Source organism: Equus asinus, chromosome 6 (assembly GCF_041296235.1).
Source record: "Equus asinus isolate D_3611 breed Donkey chromosome 6, EquAss-T2T_v2, whole genome shotgun sequence".
Taxonomy (NCBI): domain Eukaryota; kingdom Metazoa; phylum Chordata; class Mammalia; order Perissodactyla; family Equidae; genus Equus; species Equus asinus.
Window position 1 is genome coordinate 64,778,120 of NC_091795.1, and position 27,393 is coordinate 64,805,512.

The 27,393-nt window shown below is 45.8% G+C and overlaps 1 long non-coding RNA gene across 2 annotated transcripts; it reads left to right on the top strand.

The window, feature by feature from the left end:
- Positions 1–550: 550 nt before the first annotated feature.
- LOC139045602 (uncharacterized) lies at positions 551–24,543 on the top strand. 2 transcript variants are annotated; one of them, XR_011504299.1, is made up of 4 exons: positions 551–1,014; positions 10,699–10,842; positions 23,127–23,182; positions 24,436–24,543. It is a non-coding gene; the product is annotated as an uncharacterized lncRNA (long non-coding RNA). The 2 variants fall into 2 exon arrangements; XR_011504298.1 differs by lacking the exon at positions 551–1,014 and having other exon boundaries at positions 10,131–10,842.
- The last annotated feature ends 2,850 nt before the right edge of the window (positions 24,544–27,393 follow it).

Genomic DNA, 27,393 nt, shown 5'->3' on the forward strand with positions numbered 1-27,393 from the left:
CCATCAGGGCAGGCCAGAATTACAAGCCGTCCCACCCCAGCACAGCTTTCCCTTGCTGTGTGCTAGGACAGCCTTGAGGGGAAGGGCTTCCGTGCGGTCCCGGCCTCCCAGTGGACGGTAGAGGAGACGGCTGCTTGTGCTGGTTTTCAGGAGCGTGAGGAAAGATCTCAACATCCCAGAACTCGCCTGCCTGTTTCCTAAGGTGTGAATTGCCTTTAATAAGGGATAAACCTTTCATTTCATAGGAGGCTTGACTGGAAGTCCTTGGGAAAGAGACATAGGGACTCGGACCTCCACTATGGTACAAATGATGGACAAGGCAAAGCCCACCATGAGAGGGTGAAAGAAAAAGCACTAGAATTAACTAGTGGCTGAAGGGCAGGAGGAGAGCTCTAGGAAAGGGGCGAGAGCAAAGAACTGGGGGACCAGCGTCACAGCCAACGGACACCTTCACACCTAGGGAGAAGTAGAAAGTTCCTTGGTTAAATGGCTGCTGGTAGACTTAGGGAAGAGATAGAGTCTTGATCTTATCGAGGGTAAAGGGGCAGAGGAGAGGCCCATGTCCCAGAAAGAGAAAGGAAAGATAGTGAGGAAGCAAAGCTGGAGGGCTACTCACACGAGTCTTGGCAGAGTCTCAGCCTGGATTCTGATGAAACCAAGATATAAATATTATGAGAACGCTGTCATCTACCACTCAGTCTACCATGAAACTGATTATACTTATTACTCCCACACAACAGTGGGACACTTTAGTCATTCATTCACTCATGCATTCAGCAAATAATAAGTTCTCACCATGTGCAAGCCATGCTGCTAGGTCTTTCAGGGTATAAGCATAACAAAGACATGGTCTGCCCTCTCAAGGATGCAGTAGTACTGTAATGGAGATACAAACAAAATGCAATGTGACTTCAGAGGAGGAAGTCAGCTGTGCCAGGAGGAAGAGAAAGCTTCATGGAAGAGGCGAGCCTTAAAGATGAGTAGGATTTCAAAAGGGGAGAAAGATGTTCCAAGGTAAGGAACCAGCATAAGCATGAAAGGAACCAGCATAACGTGAAAATATGAAAGTAAAAGTTGTATCTGGAGAATGATGGGTGGTCCCAAATGAAAGGAGGACAAGATAAATGCCTTTGGGGTGAGTGTGTGTGTGTGTGTGTGTGTGTGTGGATGTGTGTGTGGATGTGTGTATGGATGCGTTTTGGTGGGGGTGGGAAGGGAGGTGGGAAATGGAATTGAATGGCCATATTGAGAGCCATGGTCAGCAAGCTACAGAAGGCATGCTTTATGTTGCAAACCACAGCCACCCCTTAAAGGTGTTGGAGCCTTGAGGATGGGGGTGAATGAGTGGGGGAGTGGTGATGTGACCCAATCTATGTATTCATAATAGACCCTGTGAGCCATAAAAAAAGGGCAAGCTGAGGAGGGAACATACTGGAGGCAGGCAGACCAGAGTCTATTTCAAAAGCCCAGGTTAGAGAGGAAGAGGGCTGGCAAAGCACAGACAGTGTTCCTGGAGAGAGGGGATGGATGCTGGAGACCCAGCAGAGGTCAGGGGCAATCAATTGGATGTGGTGGGAGGAAGGGAAGCACCAGCAAGTAGTTTGTTATCTTCAGGTTCCTAGGAAGACGCTCATGGCCGTGACAGAGACAGGGAACTCAGAGATAGAAGTGGTTTGCGGGGAGGGAGAGAAGAAAACACCATCCAATTGGACATGTGGTGTTGGAGTTCCTGGCCATGACTTTCATGAGACAATATCCCAGGGACAGTAGAGGGAGGAATGGACCAGAATAGGAGAAATGTAGAACTCTGAGGAATATCCACATGGAGAGGTGCCAATGCCACATACAAGAGGGAGCAGCAGGGCATGTAGGAGATGAGCCAAGAAGAAAAGGGAGGAGAGTTTCGAGAAGAAGAGCTGGAACACATTTCTGATGCTTCAAGGATGCCCCTTAAGGGAAGGTGGTGAGGTGGTTGGTCTTGGCAATAAAGAGGACAATGGTTATCTCTGGGAGGACAGTCCCAGAGATAGTAGTAAGTAAAAGGGAAGTTGAGTGGGAAGTCAGAAGTAGAGGCAGCAGGATTTAAAGAAGTTTCCCACTGACGGGTGAAAGGAAAGTTTTCTTGGGTGATGGGCCCTCGAACAATATTCAGTAAGGAATCGGTAAGGAGAGAGAGATTGGAAAGGTACCAGACAGGGGACTCTCTGATGGAGCATGACCATGGAAGACACAGAAAGGGGTGGAGGGGTTGACCTTGGAAAGCAGCAGGAAGAAGGGGTGATGGGCCAGAAATGTTGAGATAAAGGCAGGGCAGGGTGAGAGTATTGGCAGCCTCTTGGGGAAGGAACTAAGATCATGCGCAGAGAGTGGGGGGTGGTAAGAGTGGGTGGCTTGGAAATTTGAGGCAGGAAATGGGATAGAAAGTCAAGCAGGATTGAATAATAGGGCCTTGAGCAGCGCTGAGAACCAAGCTAGAGTTGGAAACCTGGTTCTGCAGCGGCCCAGTGCGCATGGCCGTGACATGCGCTCCAGCCGTTCCTGGCCATCTGGAAGCAGGAGCAGAAGCAGGCAACAGGTGGTGGGATACTCTGCTAGGGATGCCACCACAGCTGCAGTGGTACCAGAGGCAAAGACCTCAGGCCAACCAAGGAGAATTTGACAGCAGGAAGCCTTTTGGGTGACATGTGTGAGCTTCACCTCCAAGACTGGTGCAACCTTGTCTTGGGCTGAAATTTGGAGAATAAATTTGAAAAAATTTTAAATAAAAATTACATACTACTGCAGAAAGAATTGTAAACTAGAGGTTTAGAAAACGAACTCCCATTGCAGCTTCTCCTTCTCCCCCTCGGCTTGCCATGCTGTGTGATCCAGCAGATCACTTGTTACATCGTTTCTCCTAGGCACCTACCTCTGGGACACCTTCTATGATTTACTAGCTTCCCAGAAAAAGAGATGCTATTTAAATAAAGGTAACCTCACTGAGAAAGAGGATTGAGTCTACAAAATTCTCTAGTTCTTGCCCTCCTGTTGCAGTGGTAAAACAAAGCAAAACCAACCAAACAAACAAACAAAAAGAGTTTTGCAGAAACCTCGTCGGTCTTTTGACTTGTTCTTGCTATTCATTGGGGCGGTCAAAGCTAAACTGATACCGAACCAATTTGACCCGGTTCCATTGGGAAAGTAAACCCTGTCAGAGCTGTGGTCGGTCTTCACCCTCCACGCAGATGGAGGATCCCGGCATTGGTTACAATCACCTCCAGTGCTGACTCTTCTATGAGGGCAGCATCCTAGTCTTGACCAGAGTGGAGGAAGGATCGGAAGAGCTCAGGCTGGCTGTCCAGGGTCAGGAAGGCTCAAGCAGGGGACAAGCCCAGTAGAGGGGGCACAGTGCACCTTGGGTGCTGTCCACTATGACCTTACTGATAAGGGGCAGTGATTGCATGGGGTCTGTTCTTCCATGCGCCCTTCAGGCATCTCCAAGTCCCTCTGCAAAGCCCTAGGGAGACTTTTGAAGCCATTCTTCCCTCCTGTTAACTTTAAGCTCAGGCGCTCTGCCATCAGCAGGCCAGAGTGAGACAAAGAAAGTCAGAGCCCAAGAAAGGCCTCCACAGGGTCAGCACCCGGGGTTCTGTCCAGCCTAGAATCTCGTGACTTCTGAGATACCCAGGCACAGTTTGGGGCAGGGACTATGAGGAGCCTTTACCACAGCCTTGAAAGGCAGAGCGTGGGCTGAGCATCCCGGGAACAGCTTCCACGATATCTCCTGATTCTCCAGTGAGCCCTTCGTATTTTCCGTCAAGGCCATGTCTAGGAAGAGTGAAGCTCATAAGTTGACTTCCCACTGTCTAAAATGTACACATCTTTCTCTCCCAAAAGAACCACTTCACCAGCTTGAATTTGTTGACCCACCAAAGAGAAGTAAATGATTGTGATTGGGATGTGCGACCCGCTAAATCCTTTGCTAAGTGTTCCCTTTTGCTACATTGTTTCACAGCACACCTATTATTTAGGCAGCATTATCCCCATTTTACAGGTGAGGAGCTGGGTTTGAATCATATCTAGATTAAAGCCCAAGCCTGTTCTCCAGATTTCCTCTTACTGCCAAACCCATAATACCTTTATCTGCTGAGCTATAGCAACCTCTGTCTTCCCAAAGGGGAGTCCTCCTAGTCTAACGCTCCATGTTGGTTTCTGTGAGCAAGAGGGCTGGACAATCACACATGTTGGCTGGAAACACACAAATCTCTCAAGTATTCATTGAGACCTACGACATGCTCAGCAAGGGGAGAAAGAGAGCCCGTCTACAAGAACACAGCTACCTGCTTTGGAATACAGAAAAACACACAGAAAAACACATCCACTTGCCTCATCTTCCTTGCAGCCAGGCCCTGGAGACACAGTTTGTCATTTCAAGATGCAGAATAAACATCAGGAAATAACTCTGAGGACCCAGTGAGCTGCGAGGAGCCCCTTACTACACACCATCCTGTAGCAGTGAGTCTTAGAGCAACCTTCTTCAGTGGTGGCGAATGTGCCAGTGGGAGGCAGGCATTCTTAGAGCCCCCAGCTGGCTGTACCCTGCTTTGCTTCTTTGATGTCCCCACTGGAACCTGGAGGGAGTGGCTGACATTGGAAGAGCGAAATGGGATTGTTCTGGTGATAAGAAGCAAGCTAGCTCAGCGTGCTGGGCAGCTCATGCTTTAGGTAGCAGAACTGACTGAGCATCACGATTCACCCTTCGGCCCTTGTTAACACTTCCAGGAAGGAAGCCGCACCGAGGAAGGAAGGGAAGAGGGAGGGAAGCGAGGACAATTCCCACAGTGTGAAGGTGCCTGGGCTGGGATGGGGGAGGGCAGAACCTGAAGGCTGGCTGCTGAGAGGGCCAGGGAAGGCTGGGTGCTTTGGGACCAAAGTGCTCATTTTGAGAAATTTCTTAATGACTTTACGTCCTGAGGGAGGCGTGTGAGCAATGCCTGGCGCCAGCCATGCTTACACGGGGCCTTCTGTCCAGATGGAAATGTGTAGGGAGTGAGGGAGGAGAGTGAGAAGAGAACGAGTGGCTGCTGAAGGTGACTGATGGCCTTGGGACGGCAAATCTGGCTCCTGTGGGATCGAGTTTTACTGGAACAAGACACAAAGATTAGTGACTTTCAGGTGAGAAAGAACCCCAGTTCCGGGCTTCTGGAACAAAGTTTCTTTGTGGTTCTTTGAGAGTTTCATTTGTGTTCTCCACCTCCAGACCTGTGCTCATGACCTCTCTTCCTTCTTTGCACATGTCCAAATCTGATAAGGCCAACTCAAGCCTTCATAAAGACCTCTTCACGCAGCCATTCCTGATGGTTGGAACTGGCGCCTCCCACCCCTGACCTGCTGACCTGCCACAGGCAGAAATGATGTTTGTTTGAGATTCCCCAACAGGGAGATGAGTTCAGGATGAATGCCTGTCTTCTCAGAGCCTCAATGTTAATCAAAGATTCTGGGCGAATAAATTTATAAGATTTAATATAGTAAAACATTTTATGGAGTCAAATACAAAATAGACAAGAATGTTTATATTAAAGCTGAGACTTAACAGAAATCTCATGAATGTGGAGGGCCACTTTGGGCCATACCCAGTTGGACACAAGCTTGCTCTCCTCTGCACTGGGGAACTTCAGCAGAAGCATTGGAGAAGCAGACAGTGTGATGTCAGGGGACATGGGGAGGCCCCCTTCTCTTTATAGAGGCTGGGTGATGGAGAGGTGAAGCCTTGCTGATTAAGAGCAAATGGAAATGGTTTCATCAAACTGCAGTTAAAAAATAACAACTGCCGGGGCTGGCCCAGTGGCACAGCAGTTAAGTTCACACATTCCGCTTTGGCGGCCCAGGGTCCACCGGTCTGGATCCCGGGTGCGGACATGGTGCTGCTTGTCAAGCCATGCTGTGGTAGGCGTCCCACATATAAAGTAGAGGAACATGGGCATGGATGTTAGCTCAGGGCCAGTCTTATCGAGGTCCAGGATATGATCCAGGTCTACTGGACTCTTACGTACTGTGCCATGCCACTGTGGGGCTATGAAGGAAGAGACGCACAATGTACATCTCCACAACTCATCATAGGCCCGCCCTAATATCTCGTGATTCTTGTGTTGGCCCCAAATGTTGACCTCCACAGTTGCAGGTACAGACCCCAGCTCCAATAGGGAGCTCAGTTTGTCCCACTGGTTCCTTCTCATCCTGGGGCTCCTGGGCCAGGTGTGTGGGGACCTCACCCCCTGCACAGATATCTGGAAGGTCTCACAGGGCCCCAGCTTGATTTATCTAACCAGAGATAAAGCGACTGCTTTGGTCCATCCCTTTACAATTTTGAGAATCGCCAAGTCAGATCTAAGTGTCCATAAGCAAGAGATAAGGATCAGTTTAGAGGGCAGCCAGGGTATGGCTGGTTGTCAATCCACTCTGCACACGGAGAACTCAGAGTTCTCAGGGTGCGAAATCAAGGTTGAAGCCTAACAGCTCATCTCCAAGGACTTTTCCATCGAGTAAGTGTCCTGCTTGATATTTTTCCTTGCGGTCACAGTGAGGAACGCTGGTTATTTTTAATTCACACACCACAACCATTGCATTCATTTAATCCCACAGCATTTTATTATGTGTCTGACCTGGGAAAATGTGTGGCTGCGGGGCGGGGGGGCATGCGGGGATGGTGAGGAGGCCTTCATTTTTCTCTCCTCTTTCAGCTTTTCCTTTCCTTGGCACTTCCCTGCAGAGGGAGTGGGTTTTGACATCCCACGTACACTTTTCCACTATCTGCTCAGATTTGCCCCGTCTCCCAAAAGGCCCTTCTAACTTTACATTGCACAAATTCATGTCCCGGGGACTTGCCAAATCTGTCAAGTCCTAACGTTTTCCTTGGCAGGGACCGCGCCACCCCACTGAAATGGGTCGGGTGATCCATCGGGCCTTGGTGCCGCTTCTCAGGGCGCCGAGTGCAGCCGCTGGGACTTTCCTGAAACCCTTCCCAGGCTCCGCGGGCTCTGGCATGCCCTGCGTCCCGCCTCTTCCAAGCCCGCTGGCTTCCTGGAGCATCAGCTGACTTCGGCGCCTCTCAGGCCCAGGGCCCGCAGGAACGTCATGAAGTTTTAAGCTTTATCTTCATCACCTCTACCCAATTCACCCAGCACCCTTGCCTTGTTCTCTCCCAACTACCCCTTGTGGTGGCTCCAATCTTTCGGGTCAGAGGGGAAAATTCATTCATCCCCTCAACCAGTATTTGTACAGAGTATTACACACTCTCTTCATTGTCCTAGGCACTTAACGATGAACCAGGTAGGGAACAAAACAACCACAGAGCCCGGCCCTCATGGCGCTTACATTCTAATTCATCTGATAAACTTTTAAAATGAAATTGTTAGAATTTTATATGCTCCTCCTCCTGGAACTTCTGCTTCTTAAAAAGAGTCTGGAGAAGTATAGTTTAACCTCCCCCAAAATGAAGTACCAATGGCCCAATTCCTGGTGTTTGCGGGGCAATATTTGGGACTGAGAGACCACTTTGGTCCTCTGGAACACAGCTTGACAAGCTCTGGCTCCTGGACAGCCCATACCTGTTTTGTATGGCCCACCAGCTAAGAATGGTGTTCACACCATTAAATAGTTAGAAAAAATCAGTAGAAGAGTAATATTTCGTGACATGTGGACACTGTATGACACTCACATTTCTGTGTCCAAACATGTTACTGGAGGACTGCCTCGCCCATTCATTTACGCCACGTCTGCGGCCACTTTCACGCTGCAACGGCAGAGTTCAGTAGTTGTGAGATTGCATGTGGCCCCTAAAGCCCAAAGCCTTTACTTTCTGGCCTTTTACAGAAAGTTTGCTGACTGCTGCTCTAGAATCACGCGGTAAAGACAGCTATTTATTTCCTGTGTGCATAGAGCTTGTCCAGTCGGGCAAGCAGGAGTCTCTCTTTCTCAATGTGCCTGTGGAAGAGAATCGTAAAGCGGACTTTATGTTGGAGGCTGAGAACTTGTTGCTGACATCTGTTTTCTCTTCAGCACACATGGAGACAAGCCCTCCTGGGAAGTGTCTGACAAAGGCAGGATTCCTTCCCGGCAGAATCTCCAAGGTTATTTGCTGAGTTCAGGAGCAAACTTCACCTTGGGAGGTTCTGGGCTCCTTAGGGGGGTGTGAGTGGGGGTCTAATCCATGCTCTCAACCCTACAAGTTTAAATAATAGTATTTATGTCTGTAGAAAGAACCAGGACTAGCAGTCAGAGGAAATGGGTTCAAATCCCCACTCTGCCACTTAATTAGTTGTGTGGCATTGGGTAAATTATTTAACCTGTGGAAAGGAGCCGCAGCTCCCTAATCTGTGCAAGGGCCAGCCTTGCCTACCTCAAAAGGCTGTTAAGAGAAAAGAATGCGATGATAAGCATGAAGGTGCTTTGTACACTGGACAGCAGCATGCAAATACATCGTCTTTTCTCTTTCCATGGATGGAGAGCAACATTGGCTGAATTCTCATCCTTCATTCTTCTTTGTCTGTGGAGACACCGTCAGAGTCAAGGTCAGAGACCTAGAATGGCGTTCTCCTTGACCTCAGTCAGGGGCTCTGCCTGTCCTGAGGCCCCACCTCCCACTCCTCATCCCGGGTTCCACCTCCTCTCTGGAGTCAGTTTTGGGGATTCTCAACTATGTGGGGGCATCAGCCTCACACAACCAAACAGGAACCATGGCAACACTCCTATGATTCTTCCCACAGGGTCCTGTCTCTTAGTTTGGAGGATGCCACAGCTGCCCTCCATCAAACGCCCCAAACCCCGTACAACGTATGATGGAGCTACTAGCTGCAGCCCCCTGCAGGGTCTATTTGCTTATTTCTGCCCCCAGTCTGTCGCCCTCTCAAGTCCAATGAGTTTTTTCCCCACTATGTACCCCTGATTATCCTAAATCCCACAGCTATCTTTTTCAGGTAGTTTAGGGTTGGGGAAAAGGTGAAATGTGCATAAAGGAATTATTTTTAAAAATTAAAATCTTTCGGGGCTGGCCCCGTGGCCGAGCGGTTAAGTTTGTGCGCTCCGCTGCAGGCGGCCCAGTGTTTCGTTGGTTCGAATCCTGGGTGCGGACATGGCACTGCTCATCAGGCCACGCTGAGGCAGCGTCCCACATGCCACAACTAGAAGGACCGACAACGAAGAATATACAACTATGTACCAGGGGGCTTTGGGGAGAAAAAGGAAAAAATAAAATCTTTAAAAAAAAAAAAAATTAAAATCTTTCGACAGATGGACATCATGTGCCTCCAGTTGTGAAACCCTGAGAAGGACACAACATTGCCTGTGGAAGAAGATTCCAGTAAAGAATACATACAATAGAACATCTTTCAGCCATAGAAAGGCATGAAATTCTGACACATGCTACAATACGGATGAGCCTTGAAGACATTACATTAAGTGAAACAAACCAGACACAAAAGGACAAACATTGTATGATTCGACTACATGAGGTACCTAGGGCAGTGAAATTCATAGAGAAAGAAAGTAGAATAGTGGTTATCAGGGACTAGGGAGAGGGGAGAATGGGAGTTAGTGTTTAATGGGGACAGAGTTTCAGTTTTAGAAGATGAAAAATTCAGGAGATGGATGGTGGTGATGGTTGCACAACAATGTGAATGTACTAAATGCTACTGAACTGTACGCTTAAAATACTTAAAATGGTAAATTTTATGTTATGTATATTTTACCACAATAAATTTTTTGATTAAAAAAAGAAAAAAAAATTTTAAATCTCCCCCCCTTACTGGACCATGAGCATCTTAGGGGCAGAGACTATTTCTGTTCTGCTGCCCTCCACTGTGTCATTATCATCTACATGGTACCTGGCACATGGTAGGGGCTCAATAAACTTTCTTTGCATGAAGGAATGAATGAATGGTATCTTAGGATTTAGTGATAAGACTGGGGTCATTCTATTGATAACTTTCACGAGTTTATACATATCCCTTCTATGAGAAATACAGCATTCTACACACAGTAGGCGCCTAATACACGTCAGTAGATGGTGACAACAATGAACACGAGGTTGAAAAGTCCGTCCCCCGAATCTCAAAGCCAAATGAACAGAACAAGATATATGAATAGGGCTAAGTTTAACAATATCTTTTTAAAAAACTTTCTTTCACGAGAGGGCTAGTAACTTGTACTTCATATTTTGTTCAAGGATTTAGTTGCCATAACATAATGATAACTTGGAAATTTGACATGTGATGTGGGAAGTTTGGGGTGGCTGGTTCACTGGTTGTATCTCCTGAGAAAATTCTCAAACTAGGAAAAAACACTCTGACAGTGACACACAAAGGCTGGTACTTATAATTACTGTCCTCAGTGTTTAGGGGAAAGAAGTTTTAATTATGGGCTGAAGAACAGATGTCAAATCCCCAGCCATCCTTCTGCCGTTTACTGTTTGTTATGTCACCCTGGAGCCCGTCCATGCCGGCAGCAATTTTCATGGGAAGCATCAGTGTGTGGCCAGAAGTGCATGGTGATGGATGGGCTCACGTGAGGATAGCTGGAAGGCCGGGCCTCGGGCTTCCGTTGGCTCTGGCCTTCTTTGCTTCTTTGGTCACTTTGTTTCCCTTCCCCCACAGCCCTCCTCCATCACTTTCATCTTCCCCTACAGAGCTGGATTTTCACAAGAAATGTGGACTCTCATTTCAGTTCCTGCAGCACTGGCTCGTCAAATACAGAAGAGAAGCCTGCAGAAACACCTCTGCTCAGGATGTCCGTGTTGTCCATGACACCCATGGGTAGCGAGAATTCTAAGAAGGGAGAGGGCCATCTCCTGGACAGCAGAGGGAAGAGGTGAGTGGCTTTCTTGGTCTTTTCACTTGGCACCCCAGGAGAGAACCCTTTAGCCATCCTGACCTTGTCCAGTCACTCCAGTGCTTCCTGGGGCTCTTTCCAGGTTTGCTGGCTGGCTCAGCCATTTCCACCAGCAGACCTGATCACCCATCTCCCTTACTCTTCTGAACTAAGCATGGATAATTCCCCTTCCGTTTTATTTAAACTAAGATAATGCTGGGATTTTGCAGAAGGAACTTTGCCAGAAATCTAAGGAAAAAACCCAAACATTTGGAACAGTTTCCTAAGCCTGGTGGACTTCATTAGTCAAGATCCCTGGTCCTTCTCCTGTTCCTATTTAACTCAGTTCCTAGACCAGCTATGCAAAGCCCTAAGCTGATAGGCACATGTTAGCTTTAGTAGATACAGCCGGTTCCAGAATGGCTATCCCATTTTCCACTCCCATAGCAGTGAGGAGAGTCCCATGGCTCAAGATGCTGGCCCTCCTCTGTTGTTGCCTGTCTTTTTTATTTCACTCACTTTGGTGGGTATGTATTAGTATCAAGTTGTGATTTTAATTTATATTTCCCTGAAGAAAAGCATGTGGAGCACCTTTGCTTGTATTTCTGAGACATTAGATTATCCTCTTTTGTAAAGTGCATTTCAAGATTTTTGCACAGTTTTACCTGGAGATAAGCCCTTTGTCAGCTATAGCTATTTTAAAAATCTTCTGCTCGTCCGCAGCTTGCCTCTGTTCTCTTACGCTTCACACTCAGATGGCCAATGACATCTTCCTGTAATATAAAACCAGAGAGTTAGAAAGACTGACTCTACAGTACGGCCAGCTGCTTTTACTTGATTGCATTTCCAAATCACATTTCAGAAAGTCAATAATATTTATAATTCAGCACCACAGAAGGTGCCCTTGTGTCCCCTCTCAATCAATACTCCCCTGAAAAAGTAAATTCTATCCTGACCTCTATCACCATAGATTTGTTTTGCCTGTTCTTGACTTTCACATGAATGGCATCATACAATGTGTACTCTTTGTGTCTGGCTCCCTTTGCTCTACATTATGTCTGTGAGATTCCTTTACTTTGTGTGTTGCAATAGTTTGCTCTTTTTCATTGCTATATGATATTCCAGTTTATAAATACACTGCAGTTTAGATTGTTTCCACATTGGTGCTACAATGAATAAAGTTGATATATAGTCATGTAAATTTATATAATATTTATATTTATAAACGTAAAATACATGAAGCTATATTCTTGTATGTCTTTTGATGGCAAATGCAATCTTGGGCCTATACCTAGGAATGGAGTTGCTGGGTCCTAGGGTATGAATGGTGCTTTTATTTTAGTAGATACTGCAAGTTTTCCAAAGTGGTTGTACCAGTGTATATTCCCACACACAGCGTATGAGAATTTCAGTTGTTCCACTTCCTCTCTAACACTTGGTATTGTCAATGTTGTTGTTTTTAATTTTGGCCCTTCAGCAATGTGTATATCTCAGCGAAGTTTTAATTTGCATTTTCCTGATGACTAATGACATGAGCACCTTTTCATAAGCTTGTTGGCCACTTGGATGTCTTCTTTTGTGAAGTGTCTGTTGAGTCTTTTGTACATTCATAAACTTTGGTTTGTTTGTATTTTTCTTATTGATTTGTCAGAGTTCTTTATATATTCTAGATATGAATCCTTTGTCAGATATAAGTGTTGTGAATATATTTCTCACAGTCTGTGGTTTGCCTTTTCATTCTCTTAATGATGTCTTTGATGAACGGAAGTTCTTAATCTGAATCAAGTGCAATTTATCAATTGTTTCTTTGCCTTCAGGGAGACACTCTGCCTTGGGTTCCCTCTCTGCTCTTGGCTCCCAGGCTGCAGGCTCCCTCCCCTTCCCACAGATGCCTTCTGCTCTGTTGCTGTCGATTCCCTGGATGGAGGCTGAAGCTGTTACTCTTCTTTGGATAACCAGAATCTCTCTTTTTCTGTTTCATGCCTGGACTTATTTCTTCTGTGGCCATAGATCTTGATGGCTGGAACTATGCATCCTCCCAGGGGACTCCCTGTCTGTTATCAGCAGTCAGTACTGCTTCCCTAGCTTCCTCTGCATTTCATGGTCCAGTCTGAGCCCCACCCTGGGCTCACTTACCAAGCAGAGGTGATGCACTCATCCTTATCAAGTCCTTCCTGGCTCTGGCTACATACCCTGCTACTTTGACAGGTGACCTTTGACACCCTTCAGTTTTCTCTCATCAAGGGAACACTTCTCAGGATCTCCATTCTACGGGATTACAATAGAAAGTTACTTATCACCTCAGGACCAAGATCTAACATCACAGGCTCAACATTTAAACTTCAAATTTAAGCCCAGCATAATCCAACCAAAGTTGATTCAAATGGCTATGAGCATCTCATTGCATATCTCGAAAGTACCACTAGAACTGCCCCTCTTTCTCCTTCTAAGGAGTTCTCCACTTGGAAGCGAAGTGATTTGGAAATGCAATCAAGTAAAAGCAGAAGTCCATAAACTTGGAAGTGAAAAAATTACATCTTCATTTCTACTAAACTCTATTTGAAAATTAGCATTTCTTTTCATTATGAATGCAGACAACAGACTACAACCTTAGCAGTGCCTGTACTGTGTCACCAAGAGCAATCCCAGATACCTCCACATCACATTGGAGTTGTTGACAATATTTTGAATTATCATTCACACTTGTCACTATTTCAGTGTTACAGAAGTTAGTAGTCCCACCACTAGATCTTGCATTTAACGTGTTAAAAAAAGAAGCAAATATAATACTATCTCACAAATTTGTTTCTTAAAAATATTCTGATAATTTTATTTCAACGTAATTCAGGCCCTTAAAAATATTATTCTGAGAAGGAACCCATAGGATTTACAAAACTGCAAAAAGGGTCCCAGGAATGATAAAGGTGAAAAAGCTCCTGTGGATGAGAGATTCTCTTAAACCCCTAGCAACTTAAAGTCACACGGTCACCAGCAGCTGTGCTTCCGGGTTGGGTGGTGCCTACTGTCTGCACCATCCTCGTTAACATGTTGCTTTGGGGGGCGGGGGGGGGGGGTCGGAGAAGCTCAAGGGGCCCAGGCATGTGGCTCCACTTTTCTCTGGATTCTGGCATTCCAGGGATTCTGAAAGAACAGGGCATCTCTTCTGCAGGTCAGAGGAAATGGGTAGCTATCCAGCTAAATAGATTTCATGCTTGACTTCAGGGGAATAGCCCAAATGATGATCTGTTTGGGAGAGTAAATTAAAGAGGTAAGCGGGCATGCTGGTTTTATTTGGTTTAACTTTTGCTAGTCTAGTTGCTCCCCTAAGCATTTCAAAAGAAGAATATAGGTTGTCAGACCGCTTTTCCCAGCATTGCTCTCTCTCCCACCCCTCAATTCAAATTTTGGCCAAATCCTGCTTTTCAGGAGGCACTGACCTTGGATTAGCTTGAAGGGAAGGATCTCTTCTCTCTGCAGGCCAATTGAAACATGACAATTTCTTTTCTCGCAACTCCGTATACTGAGTCCTGATTTCACTCACTCCTCCCATCCTTATCTCTCCTAATCACTAGCCTTCCTTGCATTTCGTGGACCAGAATGCTCATGAAGAAGAGGTATCTTCCCTTCCTAGGAACAATGCTTCTATATTCTCATTTGATGTTGAATAAAATGTAAAATGGGAGCGGTTTGGTAACATCATGTGTGAGTCCATTTTCTTGACTCATGCCTTGAAGAGCCAGCAAGATTTCCAGGTCCTTAAAATTGAAGACGGATACTTCATATTGCTATCTAAAAATCCGTAAACAGCCTATTTCTCTTTGACTCCCCCCACCCCTATCCTGTACCTTCCACCCTCCTAATGCATCCTAACCTTCCATTTCATCATACAAGCCACTGGAATGGTTGTGAGTGGGATGAAAGACACTTCCATTGACACCTTTGTCTCCTGCAAAGAACGGTGTTGACATGGCTACAACCACCTTCTCCTCCCTTCTCCCCATTAAAGTCACTTATTTTGAATGTTTGTGTTATTTTCAAAGAAAAGAGACTGTAGCAGACTCTGCTCATGACATTCTTCCAAGGAGCTGTAAGTTCTCTATAAAAAGCTAAGCTGTCATTTTTTGTTATCAGGACTACTAGCCAAATTGTTGAAGTTGACAGACTTTTATTAGTTGTTTTTGCAATACCCTGTCTTACTATGGAGACAAATAGGGGAACTCTGCTTTCACACTGGCTTTGTTTTAAAGTTCTTAGATGTGTAACACAAATGAATGGTTTTGAGCTGTTTCCAACCTGCAGTGATGGATGTCAGTTTCTTGGACACTACTCTGAAATCTGGGACTCTGAGCAGTGTTGTAATGATTGAAGGCAAGCCGTCCTGGACTGAGCAGTGGACTCTGGGTCAGGACCAGAACTCAGCAGTTCTAGTGCTGACCCTTCCTCTAACTAATGTGTGACCTTGGGTAGGTCCTTTAATGTTTTTGGTCCCCAGTCAACTCATCTATAAACGAGAGAGGAGGCCTAGATGAGATCTATGTGCCTTCCAGCTCTGCCATTTTATTATTCTAATAAATGAATCACAAAATAGTCACACAAACATCCCAATTAGAGCAATCAAGAAAAATAACTGTGATTCAGTTTTATATGGTATTAAAGATTCCCTTTTGACTTTTGAGCCTCTTAACGACTAAATATGTGTACCCCTGAAACTACTGGATCCCTGTAAACTATTTTTTAAAATTGATTTTGGACCAGTAAGAAATCCCGTGTCTTATTATCCGGGTCTCAGATTCTGAGTTATGAGAAGCTCTATTTAAAATGGTATGTTTTTCTTGCAGCAATTGTTAAGTGGTCAGATTTTATGATGTTTTAACATTCATTGCCATTCATTATCTAAACACTCTTCTACAATCCAGTGAGTGTGTGAGGTTAATAAGTAGAATGGAATTCATTCCGGGTTTGATTTCATCTGCTGATTCTAGTGGAAGGCCTCTCTCATATCACTTCCTTCTTTCTCAACATGGTTAAGGCAATGAGACTTGGAAAAGCTCAGACTCTGCTCATGATCTTAAATCTCTGTAACTTCGGGGAAGGAAAAAATGTGGCTCTGTGTCCTCATCCCCAAGTTTAACAACTGTAAAGCACAGTGGCATTTCACATGAAGAGAAATCTATTCATTGTCATTCTATTTTTTTTAAGGTTTTATTTTTTATTTTTTCTCCCTAAAGCCCCCCCGGTACATAGTTGTATATTTTAGTTGTGGGTCCTTCTAGTTCTGGCATGTGGGATGCTGCCTCAGCGTGGTTTGATGAGTAGTGCCATGTCCGCTCCCAGGATTCGAACTGACGAAACACTGGGCCGCCTGCAGAGGAGCGCACAAACTTAACCACTCGGCCACGGGGCCAGGCCCCATTGTCACTCTATTTTTTGAGTGATTAAAATATTCACCGTATTGCTTTCTTACTTTTCAAATACAGGATTTTCCCCCCTGTATAATGCTCATAAGACCTAATCATGTTTTAATGTTATATTCCATTTATTTGTTTGATTTTATAATGCTCCAAGAAAGAATAACGGGGGAAAATGGCTTCAGAGTACACAATGACATTTCACAGTCCAGCTGCATCTCAGGCGAAGGCAGCCCTGATCAAGCCGCTACTGAACGCAACACTTCGCCCGTTTAAGATTATGGGGTGCCACTGACCGATCCTTGGAAGGCTGTGTCCTTTTCGTCAAGTCATTCCCCCATTGAACAAGGCTCTCTCTCCCCTACCTTCCCATTTCTGGCTCCACCACCACCACTCCCTCCTGAGTTCACACTAACACTTGTACTTGGACTATATTTTCCAAAACATATACTTAGAGTTTCATTTACTGATTGCTTTGCTGCACTCCAAATGGCCCAGCATTTTGTCGATGAAAGAGTGTAAATCATGCCTTACGTGGGATACAGTAGGATGTGATGTTTAGAGAAAGGAAAATATGCTTCCTTATAGAAGCACCAGGCACTAAACCATCTGGATTGGAGAGAAAAATTTCAGTCATTTATCCTGATGTTTTGTCTACATAGTACCAAACATCTGGAACCTGGGTGACAGACTGAATTTTTCACTTCACATCCAGATGTTTTTGTATTATGCTGAAATAACCCAAAGAAGTCAGCTACATTTTTAAGAATTGAAATAGTAAAAGCATAAAAGTTATACTAATTTCATTTATTAAGTTTTGAGATAGAAAAGATGAATGAAATAGAAGCAAACTTCTGGTTGGTTCTTTATGCAATATGCTAGTTTTTTTAAAGAGCCACATGTTTTGTAACTCAACTATAAGAAATAAAAGAATTATGAAGGAATATCCCCAGAAATAGTCTGTCACTAAAAATATAACGATTTGGATTGTTGTTCAACAGTTGAAATGCTCAGATCCTGCAAATTCAGGTAAGACTTGGTCAGTTAAAAGATAAGAAATCACTCTCAAAAATAGTAGCTTAACAGCTTAAGAAATGAGAGTTTCACTCCAAGAGACTCTCTGGGAATACACTTATTCCTTGCACGCAAATGGGAAGGCATGGTCAATAGGTTATCAAGGTTTTCCAAGGAGACTTCACAGACTTTTAAGAGATGTGTTTCTGAGAAGTACTTTTAATAGTTCAAAATGGAAAATCAGATTCCAACCACCGGAGCCACCTTGAACATCTGTCACAAGAACACGAGCAGAAAGGAAAGTTTAAACATTCTGCAACGCAACCATTTGAAAAACAAAAATTGTGTTCTTTTGAGAATTTCTCTCGTTCTGTCTCACATTAAATGGAGTTGGGTCTAATGCTTATTAGAAGACATATTTAGAACATACGTCTTATATTAGAAGACATGGCATTTAATCTAGCTCTCAACTGCCAACAGGCTTTGTGGGCATTTCTATGCCATGAAATTTCCAATATATTTTTCATTATTTCCACAAAGGCATATAGAGTGTGCACATGACACATAGCTGTACTGTTGAGCTGAACTGGCCTGATGCAGCGTTTTTGCTGACTCAGCACATGGTTTCTCTTTTCCAGATTACTAAAACAACTTTCCTCTGGACTAAAGGCTTTGCAGAAAGCAACGGGCAATAGAAATACAGAGAGGCCTTATTGTCACCCTGATTATACCAAGTCTGAAGGCAAATGCAAAATCAGGCCCAATTTTTCCAGCTTTAGAGAATAAAAAAGATTCCCCTTGCCTGTCCCCCACCCCTGGCGCCCGTGGGAGTCATATTTACTTGGAATACAGCTTGTTTTTCACCCATCAATTTGTACCAGGCCTCTTCCCCTTGGGGTGAGACTCTGATGCAGGTTGCCTTGCTTTTTTTATGCTTTGTGTGGAGTATTTTAAGCAAGGCAGGTCAATCTCGGTTTTATGGTCTAGCACCAGCAAACATTTAAGAGCTGTACACCGAGGAAGCCGCACATCCTAGACATTGCATAGACACTTGTAGGGCCGGGGGTGACCTGGGGTCACAGCACTTGTCCACTTTCTCTGCCTGATTGATTCAGTGCTGGAGCCTCCAGACAGTTAGGGTTGTGAATGCATGCGGACCACAACCTACACGCTAAACCGCAATGGTCGGTTTTTATACACATCGACCGTTCTCAAAGTTCGGTTCTGTTCCCTGACACATTCAGCAGTCTGGCGCGTTGGGAATCGCTGGCTCCAGGGTAGCACGTGGAACAGGGTCAGGAAGAAGACTGTGAACCTCCGGTCTCCCCAAAGCCCCCCACTTCCCCCACCTTTAGCCTCCCCCACGACCAACTCGCTAATCAATGCAAATGTCGTAGGAGGCCAGGCCCGCAATTGGCATTCCAGAGTGCACAGACCACCAGCCGAGCTTTAAATAAGTGCAGATGTGACGGGCAGGAGAGCCAGGGAGGGCCGCCTCTCCGTCCCGCACCTCCCTCCGCGCGCAGGCCGGTGCACACCGCCCCGGGCCCTGGCTGTGTGCACAGGGCGCCCGCGGCGGCTGCAGGGAGTATGTCCGGGGGGAATGGGGTGCGCACCAAGTAACAGGAGAGGGAACGGAGGCCCCCGAGTTCGAGGGCAGCGCGGGAATGGTGTGAGCCCCGTCGTCCATAACTTCCTCGGCCCCACTGCTTCTTCCCTAAAGTGGCTGGAGAGTAACACACCCTCGTCGCCAGCCCGGGCCTCCAAGGGCCCGACTGCCGGGCCGTGCTCGGGAAATCCCGAACCTGGCTGGCTCGGACCGCTGGGGAGGCTTCGCTCTTCCACCGGAGGGATGCGCTCCTGCCCGCGATACCCCAAAGTCTGCATCTTCTCCCCTGCTTATCCCCACCCCACCCCACCCCACGCGGAAATTCACCTTCCCGTCCCAACCCCAGCCCAGCTCCAGAGCGCAGAGCTGGGCGCCGAGACCAAAGGGCGCTGTTGGAGACGTCCCGGTCTGCGGGCAGCAGTGTGCGGTCCGGAGAGGGCGGGCGGAGGCAAAGGGAGAGGTCAACCCCAGGCCAGTCCCCAAACCCGGGTTAAGGTCGAGGGGCGCTTCCCTGGGGCGGGATTCGGCCCGCGAGCTCAAGGCGCGGGGCAGCTCATCTCCGCAAAGAGCCGGCGCAAGTAGTGACCCGCAGGCCCCGCTGTAGCCGGACTCCAGGCTCCGCGTCTAAAGGGCTTAGAGGAAAACAGACGAAAGAGACAAGAGAAAAAACGGAGCCTCGCGCAGTCTTTGGTGTTTCGTCTGCCCTGAGCCTGGTTCGAATTTACTCACGAACATCCCCTCAACTCCCCTGTCTCGGGGCAGCTCCACTAACCCCGTACGGTCCCGGGGCTCCCAGCCCGCGAGGCCACCCTAACCTACGGTCTCGTCCTCTAACCCAGGCCCTTGGGGTCCGAGCAAACCCCCTTTCACCTATCCCCGCTTGTCACCGCGGGCACCACTCCCGTGCCCCAGGAGGGTGGCGGTAGTCAGAGCTGTCCACCTCCGCGGCCCGACGAGGCGCCCAGACCCCACAGCACCCTCGCCCCAGGGACCCCACCCCAGGCCCAGTGCATTCCGGTCTCCCCGCGCCCCGCCGCTGCGGGAGCGGCTCCCCTCGGAAACCTGCCGGCGGGAGGGGCCGGCCGCCGCGCCTGGTGCAGGCCCTCCTCCGCAGAGCGGCCCTGCCGCCCAGCCCGGTCGCCCCGGGCCTTCGATCGGCCTCCAGACACCCGTTTCGGGGCCTCTCTTTACCCGGCGCCCCAGCGCCTCTGGACACCCCGTCGGCCGCGGGCACGCTCGGCAGGACGCCGCGCAGAGACCGCCTGCTGGAGCCCCGGGGCTGCGAGCGTTACCCCGCGCCGCCGGCCGGCCCGGGCGTCCCTCCCTCCCCGCCCGGCGCGGCGCGAAGGGCTCCGGGCGGGAACCGCCGGTCCCAGAGGGCACCGCACCCTCCGCGCGGCAGCCCCACAGCGCCCGGAGCCACGTGCACCGACCAGGCGCCGCACCCGGCCCGGGTCCCTGCTGTCCCCGGCGCCGGAAGGAGCCTCCGCGCCGCCACCCGGGGTGCGCGCCGCCGCCGCCAGCCTGCCGCGCCCGCCGGCACCTGCACCCGCCTCTGCCTCTTGCCTTTCCATCCGCGCGTAGAAATGCCTCGAACTTTAAAAAAAATGTGTTTTTCAGAGTCAGGCACGAAAGAAATGAGGGGAATACGACAATGCGAGCGCCAAGGCACAGAAACGCCAGCCGGCCCAGAGCGACCTTGCTTGGCGCAGAGACTCTTATCGAGCGGGAGAGGCAGCAGCGACGGGTGTGCGGAAAGGGGAGCGATTCGTAAAAGAGAGAGTGATGAACACCTTCGAGTTATATCGAAAACCTATCCAAACCCTTCATTTCTGTTTGTGGACCTGGCCTAAGTGAAATGCCAATTGTAAGCAAAACCAAAAACTTGCATTTATTGATGCAAGTCCTCTTAAAAGAGGCCAACGGGAGTACGAGGCACATGGCAATTAAGTTGCTAGGTGAAGCAGCTACTATACTATACGTTACGGAGACGTTCTAAAGAGTTTTTCTATTATATTTTAAAGTGCAAAATTAGCTAAGCAACTTTCCCAAGAGTAAACAATCCCAGATAATATGGTTACTTTCCTAATGTAAAAATTCTTGGTGACGTGTCACCTAAAACAGTACTCACAAGGTTTCCGATTGTGTCACGTAAACAGCGGACTATAACCAGGCTAAAGAACTAAGACCCCTTATGTAAATACCTGATTCCGTCATTCAAAAATAGTTGTTGGTTTGTGTAGTAAATCTAAATAACAGGGCCAAGTTTAGCTACCCTTTCATGAATATCTCAACTTTCCTCCGACCCCAAGGAAGACAAACTCCAGTGTCAGTATTTTGTTCTTTAGAGGGAATAAATTGTCCTTTCATCCGCCTGAGGTGCTCAGGAATGAGATGTGCTAACCATTCATATGAGGATATTTTGGAAGATGGTGCAGGTGTGGGCTGACTTAAATTACTCGCTTTTGTGTTTTTCTAAAAGGTCAAATGAAGGATCTGGTTTTCGGGAAGGCAGAGAGAATACGATTTCCTGACATGAGTTAAAATGCCCATGTGCCCAGCCTCAGATGGAGGAGATAATACAGACCTGATAAGGCATTTAGCTGATGTACCCTGAAAAATGATGTGCCTATCAGCATGCATATCATCAATCAAAAATTATTTAATATTTGCTTTCAATTAACCAAATGACTCCACCATTTGGAGAGTTTTCACAAATAAGCGATTAGTAAAATGATCAGTAAAATCTTCCACACTCTCTCATTCATTTAATGGTAAATGATTGAGCAGTACTTTAACTAGTAGGAATATTTAGTAGTTTGGGAATTAGTGCTGCAGTTAAAAATAGAATGCAAGAATTTCACAGTTAAATTTTCTAAACTAGTAGAAAATATTAACAGAATTACTCAAGGGTTTTTTTTTTTTTAATCATTTTGGAACAAAGACTAAATTTAGGAAACAAATCAGAACAGCTCTAACATCTGAAGACATAAGCAAGTTGAGCATATGGTTTCTGGAATGATTTTCTATATAAAATAGCTTAGTGGCCTTAAAAAAAACTCTGCTTAATTAAACGCATAAAATTGGCCATATTAAGATTTTTTTTTTCTTATATAACTAGAATTCCTTGCATACCAATATAGGAAACTAACAGCTAACTTGGCTATATTCCCTAAGTATCAGTAATTTAAATGAATATAATTGACCTTATTAAGATGAATCATAGGACATAAAAGCTAGTGAGGAAAACTCTTTATATACAATTATGCAGATCAGTAATAGTTTTTAAGTCACTAATAGCTACACATAAATTTTCTGGGTTGAGGGAGAGACTGTAAATCTATCTTGTATAATTTTCTAGCCATCTTTTAATATGAGATAAATTATAGCATATAAACATCCTTGGGATCTGTTTTACTATAAGGAAATAATTTCCTTTGCTGTCAGAGATACCCATGAGGGCAAATTTTTATGATATATTTGAGAGCTGTTAAATCTGATAATTAAACACATAATTTCAAACCATTTCTCAGAAAAGTTCTCAGACTATTAATAGTATTTTATTTCTGAGAGATGCATTTAAAAATACAAAATTAGTGGCATTAATATTGGATTTTCTCAACTAAGAATCTGTACATAGAACAGGAAATATGTGCAAATAAAAACTAAGGATCAAGGTCCAGGTAAAGAAGGACGTTAAAAATTATGCAGGGCAGAAAAATAAGCTGTTTTCCGAACAATTCTTGCAGTGTTTTCTCTCTTAAGGTCTGCCCTTTACAAGGATGAAACTGTTCAGGGATCTGCTCCCCAACTTCGCACAACTGCAGCTGTGTGTATGTGTGTGCGTGCGTGTGTGTGTGTGTGTGTGTGTGTGTTTCAATCTCCATCTGCCTTTGCAGGGCAAAGAAATAAAGGAAGAAGGAAAATCTTGAGCTACTCTGACACACATAAAGACTTATAGTTTATTAATCGGAGAATTTAGCTTATCCCCTCCGCTATTCATCTGAAATTAATTAAGTGTGTAGAATTACAAGGTGGGTGTATCTGAGACAGCAGGCCCTACCCGGACTAATCAAAAGGGCACATGTTGAATGAGCACAATTTAGTTAAGGTTAATCCAGTGAAGATGATACCTCCCTGGTCTTAATTACTCTAGGTGATAGATGGTGGAATGGAAAAATAGGAAGGAAGGGAAATTCAGTCCTACTGAATACCAGGATTTTCTAATTTAATTTAGCTCTCTGTTTTCACAGAAGCAAACGGTTTCCATTCAGAGGGCAGGACCACACTCTTTGGGTTCCTGTTTAAGGTGGGTAAAAGAAAAAAGTAATTGCACGCGTATTTTAAGAAAAATAAATGGAAAACAAATATGTAGCTTTCAAAGGTGTTGGTGATAATGTGCCTTTCCTTACAGACATGTCAGTTCAGAATTTTATTACAGCTCAGTGAATTCTTTGTGATTTCTGCTGGGGGTTGGTTGCTTTTTTGAACTTTCTTCTGAGTGCCGAGAGATGGTCAACGGGCTGAAATCAGTAGAGACATTTCTGTACCTACAAGACTTCATTAATGAAACGAACACATAGGTATTATTAAAAACAATACGCTTTAAACTATTAATAAGTACACAGCTAACCACTATGGATGAATTGCACAAACATAATGTTGAGCAAAAGAAGCAGATGCAAGAATACACACATTATGATTCCATTTAAATAAAGCTCAAAAACAGACAACACAGATCTATAGTGTTACCAGTCAGGATACTGATTACCCTCAGGGGAGAGGTCTGCAACTGGAACGTGGAACAAGAGGGGCTTCTGGGGGCGATGACAATGTTCTCTTTCTCAAGCTGGGTCCTGGTTACACAGGTGTGTCCACTTTATGACAACTGTGGAGCTTATGAATTTGTGAACTTACGATTTGCACATTTTTCTGTATATACATTTTATTTCAATAAAACATTTACTTTACAAAATGAAAATGAATAAGAGAAAACATTACTAAGAAGTAAGGGAATGAGATAGTAGGACAACACATTTTTTAAAGAGGGGTGAGGGCTGAGGGTATAATTCCAGAAGAGAGAAAATGCATCAAAATATCTAGCAAAATATTATTAACAAAGTCTTAATGTGTTCACTTTGCCACCTTAATATCTACACACCCACAAACAGATTATTCCTCAGTATCCAGACCTCACCAAATATCTGGATCTTTCTTGTTTCTTTTGCATGTTACAGTCGAAGTCTGATTAAGGGGTTCAAGAACCTTGTTCTTTGTCACTGTTTAAAATGCAGCCCTCCCCCCCCCCCAAAAAGCTCATTTTCTCCTTGCACATGCATTAAAAAATCATCAGATGATTTCCTCGTTCTCAGTTTTGTGATGTATTTTCTGTTCAAGAGGGGGTATCTGTTTCTGATTTATTAGCATTTGATCCCCTAGTTTCCTGCCATTGATCAAGCCTAATACTTAACTCAGCTGATGAGTTTTATATGAAAACTGATATTTCAGGAAGACAGAAGGTTGAACCCATTTTTAATAGTTTTTTCCCTTCATCTCTTTCAGAGTTTGACATGCACGGGAGACACCTAGCAAAGCCCAAAACTGTATTTATTTTTCACCACATCTCCCTGGTATAAAACTTTTTGAAAGTAAAATTCATATTTATCAGTAGAAGAGATGTTTGTCCAGTGTCATTCACATCCTGTCAACTGTATACACATTTACACCCTCTCGCCAAAACATGCCTTCGCCCCACCGCTGTCCGCCATTCAATCTCCAGCAAAGTCATGGGGAATGAGGTCAACTCCTTGGACACATCTGTATTTGATCAGTTTGCACAAAATGGGGGCCTTCCTAACTCTGGACTTCCCCGACGTCCGCCACGACAATAGTTGATTCACCCCCGCTGCCTGAGCCTCCCTCAGGAGACTTTTTTTTCTCTAAGACTATACAATACCCAGGCTAAATTCGAGTCTAAGGAGCCGAGGGGCATTTGCAGTTCCTCTCCTTCCAAGCTGGCAGCATCGTGGGGGAGAATTTCCCTTCTTCACCTGGGAAGATGTTGTTCTAGTTCTTGCTAAAGCTGGGATGGTTTGTGGTCCTTGATCCATTTCAGGACTGGGAAAGAGTGGCAAATAGAACCTGATCAGAAAGTCATCAACATGTTGACAGTATTTCAACCGTTCTAGACCCTGATAGGGTCGATTCTGTGCTCCAGGTGCACATCCATGGAGGATTAGCATTTGCCTCTGTGTGTATGTGAGTGTGTGTCTGTTTTTTCTCTCTTTTTTTCCCCCAACCCTATTTTCAGCATTGAATTGTCAACATGTTATTCCAACAGAAAACCTAAAGGATAACTCTGAAGCCTCTTTTTTTTAAAGCGAAAAACAACTTTTAAGATAGACTGATAGCCCCGAGACGGTATTTTGTTAAGTAGATATACATTTTATTCACTTCAATAGAATGGCAATTTAAATGCAAATCAAAATTTGAGGAAAAATCTAGTGTAAACTTTTAAATTAAACATCAACCTGAAGACAGCACGGAAGAAGTTTCATTAAAGTTTGGGGCATGCTTAAATTCATTCTACTGGTAGAGCATTTAGAAAATTCCCCAGCAAGTGTTTACAAAATTTGTTTACCACATTTTAAAAATATATGGGGCTGACTGTCCTTCATTTACAAAGAGGGTGGACCAGGAGGCTGAAAAGACGAGGTAATCAGTTACCTTTCCCCTGACGCGCTTCTGAACGAGCAGGAGGCGAGAGACCCACGAGACAGTCCCCTTCTTCAGGAGCTGTCCGTCCAGTTGAGAGGACAAAGCAAAAATAGGCAAAAATGTAAATAACAGGAAAAAGCAAGAAATCTCAGACAGTCAGTAAGTGGCACAGCCACTAACGTGCAGATTATCCATCCTTTCCCCACGCTAAGCGGATCAAAACCGGTTCTTAGTTTAAGGCTGAAGGCGCTGCTTTTGGTCCCATCGCAGATCGCGATGCTGTTGCTTCCCCTTCATCCCATCATCAGCTGTGCTGGGGTCAGACAGACCTGCATTATAATCCCAGCACTTCTGGGACCTAGGGCAAGGTACTGAGCCTCTCTGTGCCTTAGGTTCCTTCCCTGTAAATAATGGTGCCACCTCAAGGGACAGGTGGATCAATGAGACGGTATGCGCAAAGTGCTCAAAGCAGTGTCTGGCGCATGCAGCATGCTCAGCACAGTCAGCGCTGACTGGTTCTTCCTCTTCCTGCCCTTCCGCATCCCTCCCACGTCAGCCAGTCGAGTTGTGTTTGACTCTACTGATTCAGTGTGGATGAAAAGGAATTGAAACACTTCAGTAAGCTGCTTTTTACTGCTCACTGCTTCAAGAGAACTGGCTGTCTCCAACACAACCCGACTCAACAGGGATGCAAATTTAGGGTGATTCATATCACCGTGTTTTCCCCTAAGTGCAAAATAACGTAGTGTACAAATAAAGGAACAGCTTTCTCCACCACAAAAGGATGAACTTTTAAAGGTCTTGCAATTGGTGTAGAAATCCTTCTTGGCGCCAGGGCCAATGTTTGGTCCCAAATGTCAATATGCTGGAAAGCCTGACCTTCTTGCATAGTTTTAACTGGTTTCATGCAAGTGACTCAAATGCTTTTTCCCACCTCTGTCTAGTCACACATGTTGGGCAGTTTTCTTACTCATCTCTGCTTCTGAGTCGCCTGATGGCCAAAGGACCCCATTGCCTTCTTTCTCCAGCGATCCCCCTTCTCAGGCGGGGCTTCCTCCTGTCCACATCTTCTGTGTCTGCCTCTGGCTTTTCGAGACACTGTGCATCTCCTGCACTGCCCCTGGCCACTTGCCCCCAGCAGCTTCCTTCTCCATACAGTCCAAACTACTCCTTTCTTCCTTCTTGGCCATCCAGGCCACTCTGCAGCATTAGCCTCTGTTCCCACTCTCTTTGGAATAACACCCTGGTAGTCACCTTTAGGGTTGGAAGCATTAGCCCTCTTGAGAACTCTTCTTTCGAAATCAGACTTTCCCAAGTTTCTCCCTTTGCTTTGCTCCCCAAACCCAGCTCATTGTACCCTTGACCTTTGCTCTGTCTCCCTTCTCTGGTTTTCCTGTTCATGATACTTCTCTGTCCTTGAGTGAAAGTGGGCGCTGAGGGGAGTGAGGAAGGAGAGTAGCCTTCCTTGGTTTGTCATGTCTTCCTCCTTCTACTGATCCATTATGACAATGCTGGAGCCTGCCACAACCTCCTCCTTCAGAATCGCTTCTGGGAAATCTGCTTAACCCCACCTACCTGCCTGCCAGCACCATCTAAAAGCGTCGTACATTCCAGGTGAGTGTGTTGACACTGTCCCTTGTCCAGGTATGGAAACCCCTTTACTTTTGTGTCGTGTCTTCAGGGATGTTTCTTGACAAGAGCTGTGCCTAATTCAGTTTTTTACAGAACCGGGCGTGTTGCTGTCATTGGATTAAAAGTCCCATCCAATTCTGTTAAATCCAGTTAATTTAAAAAGTGAAGATG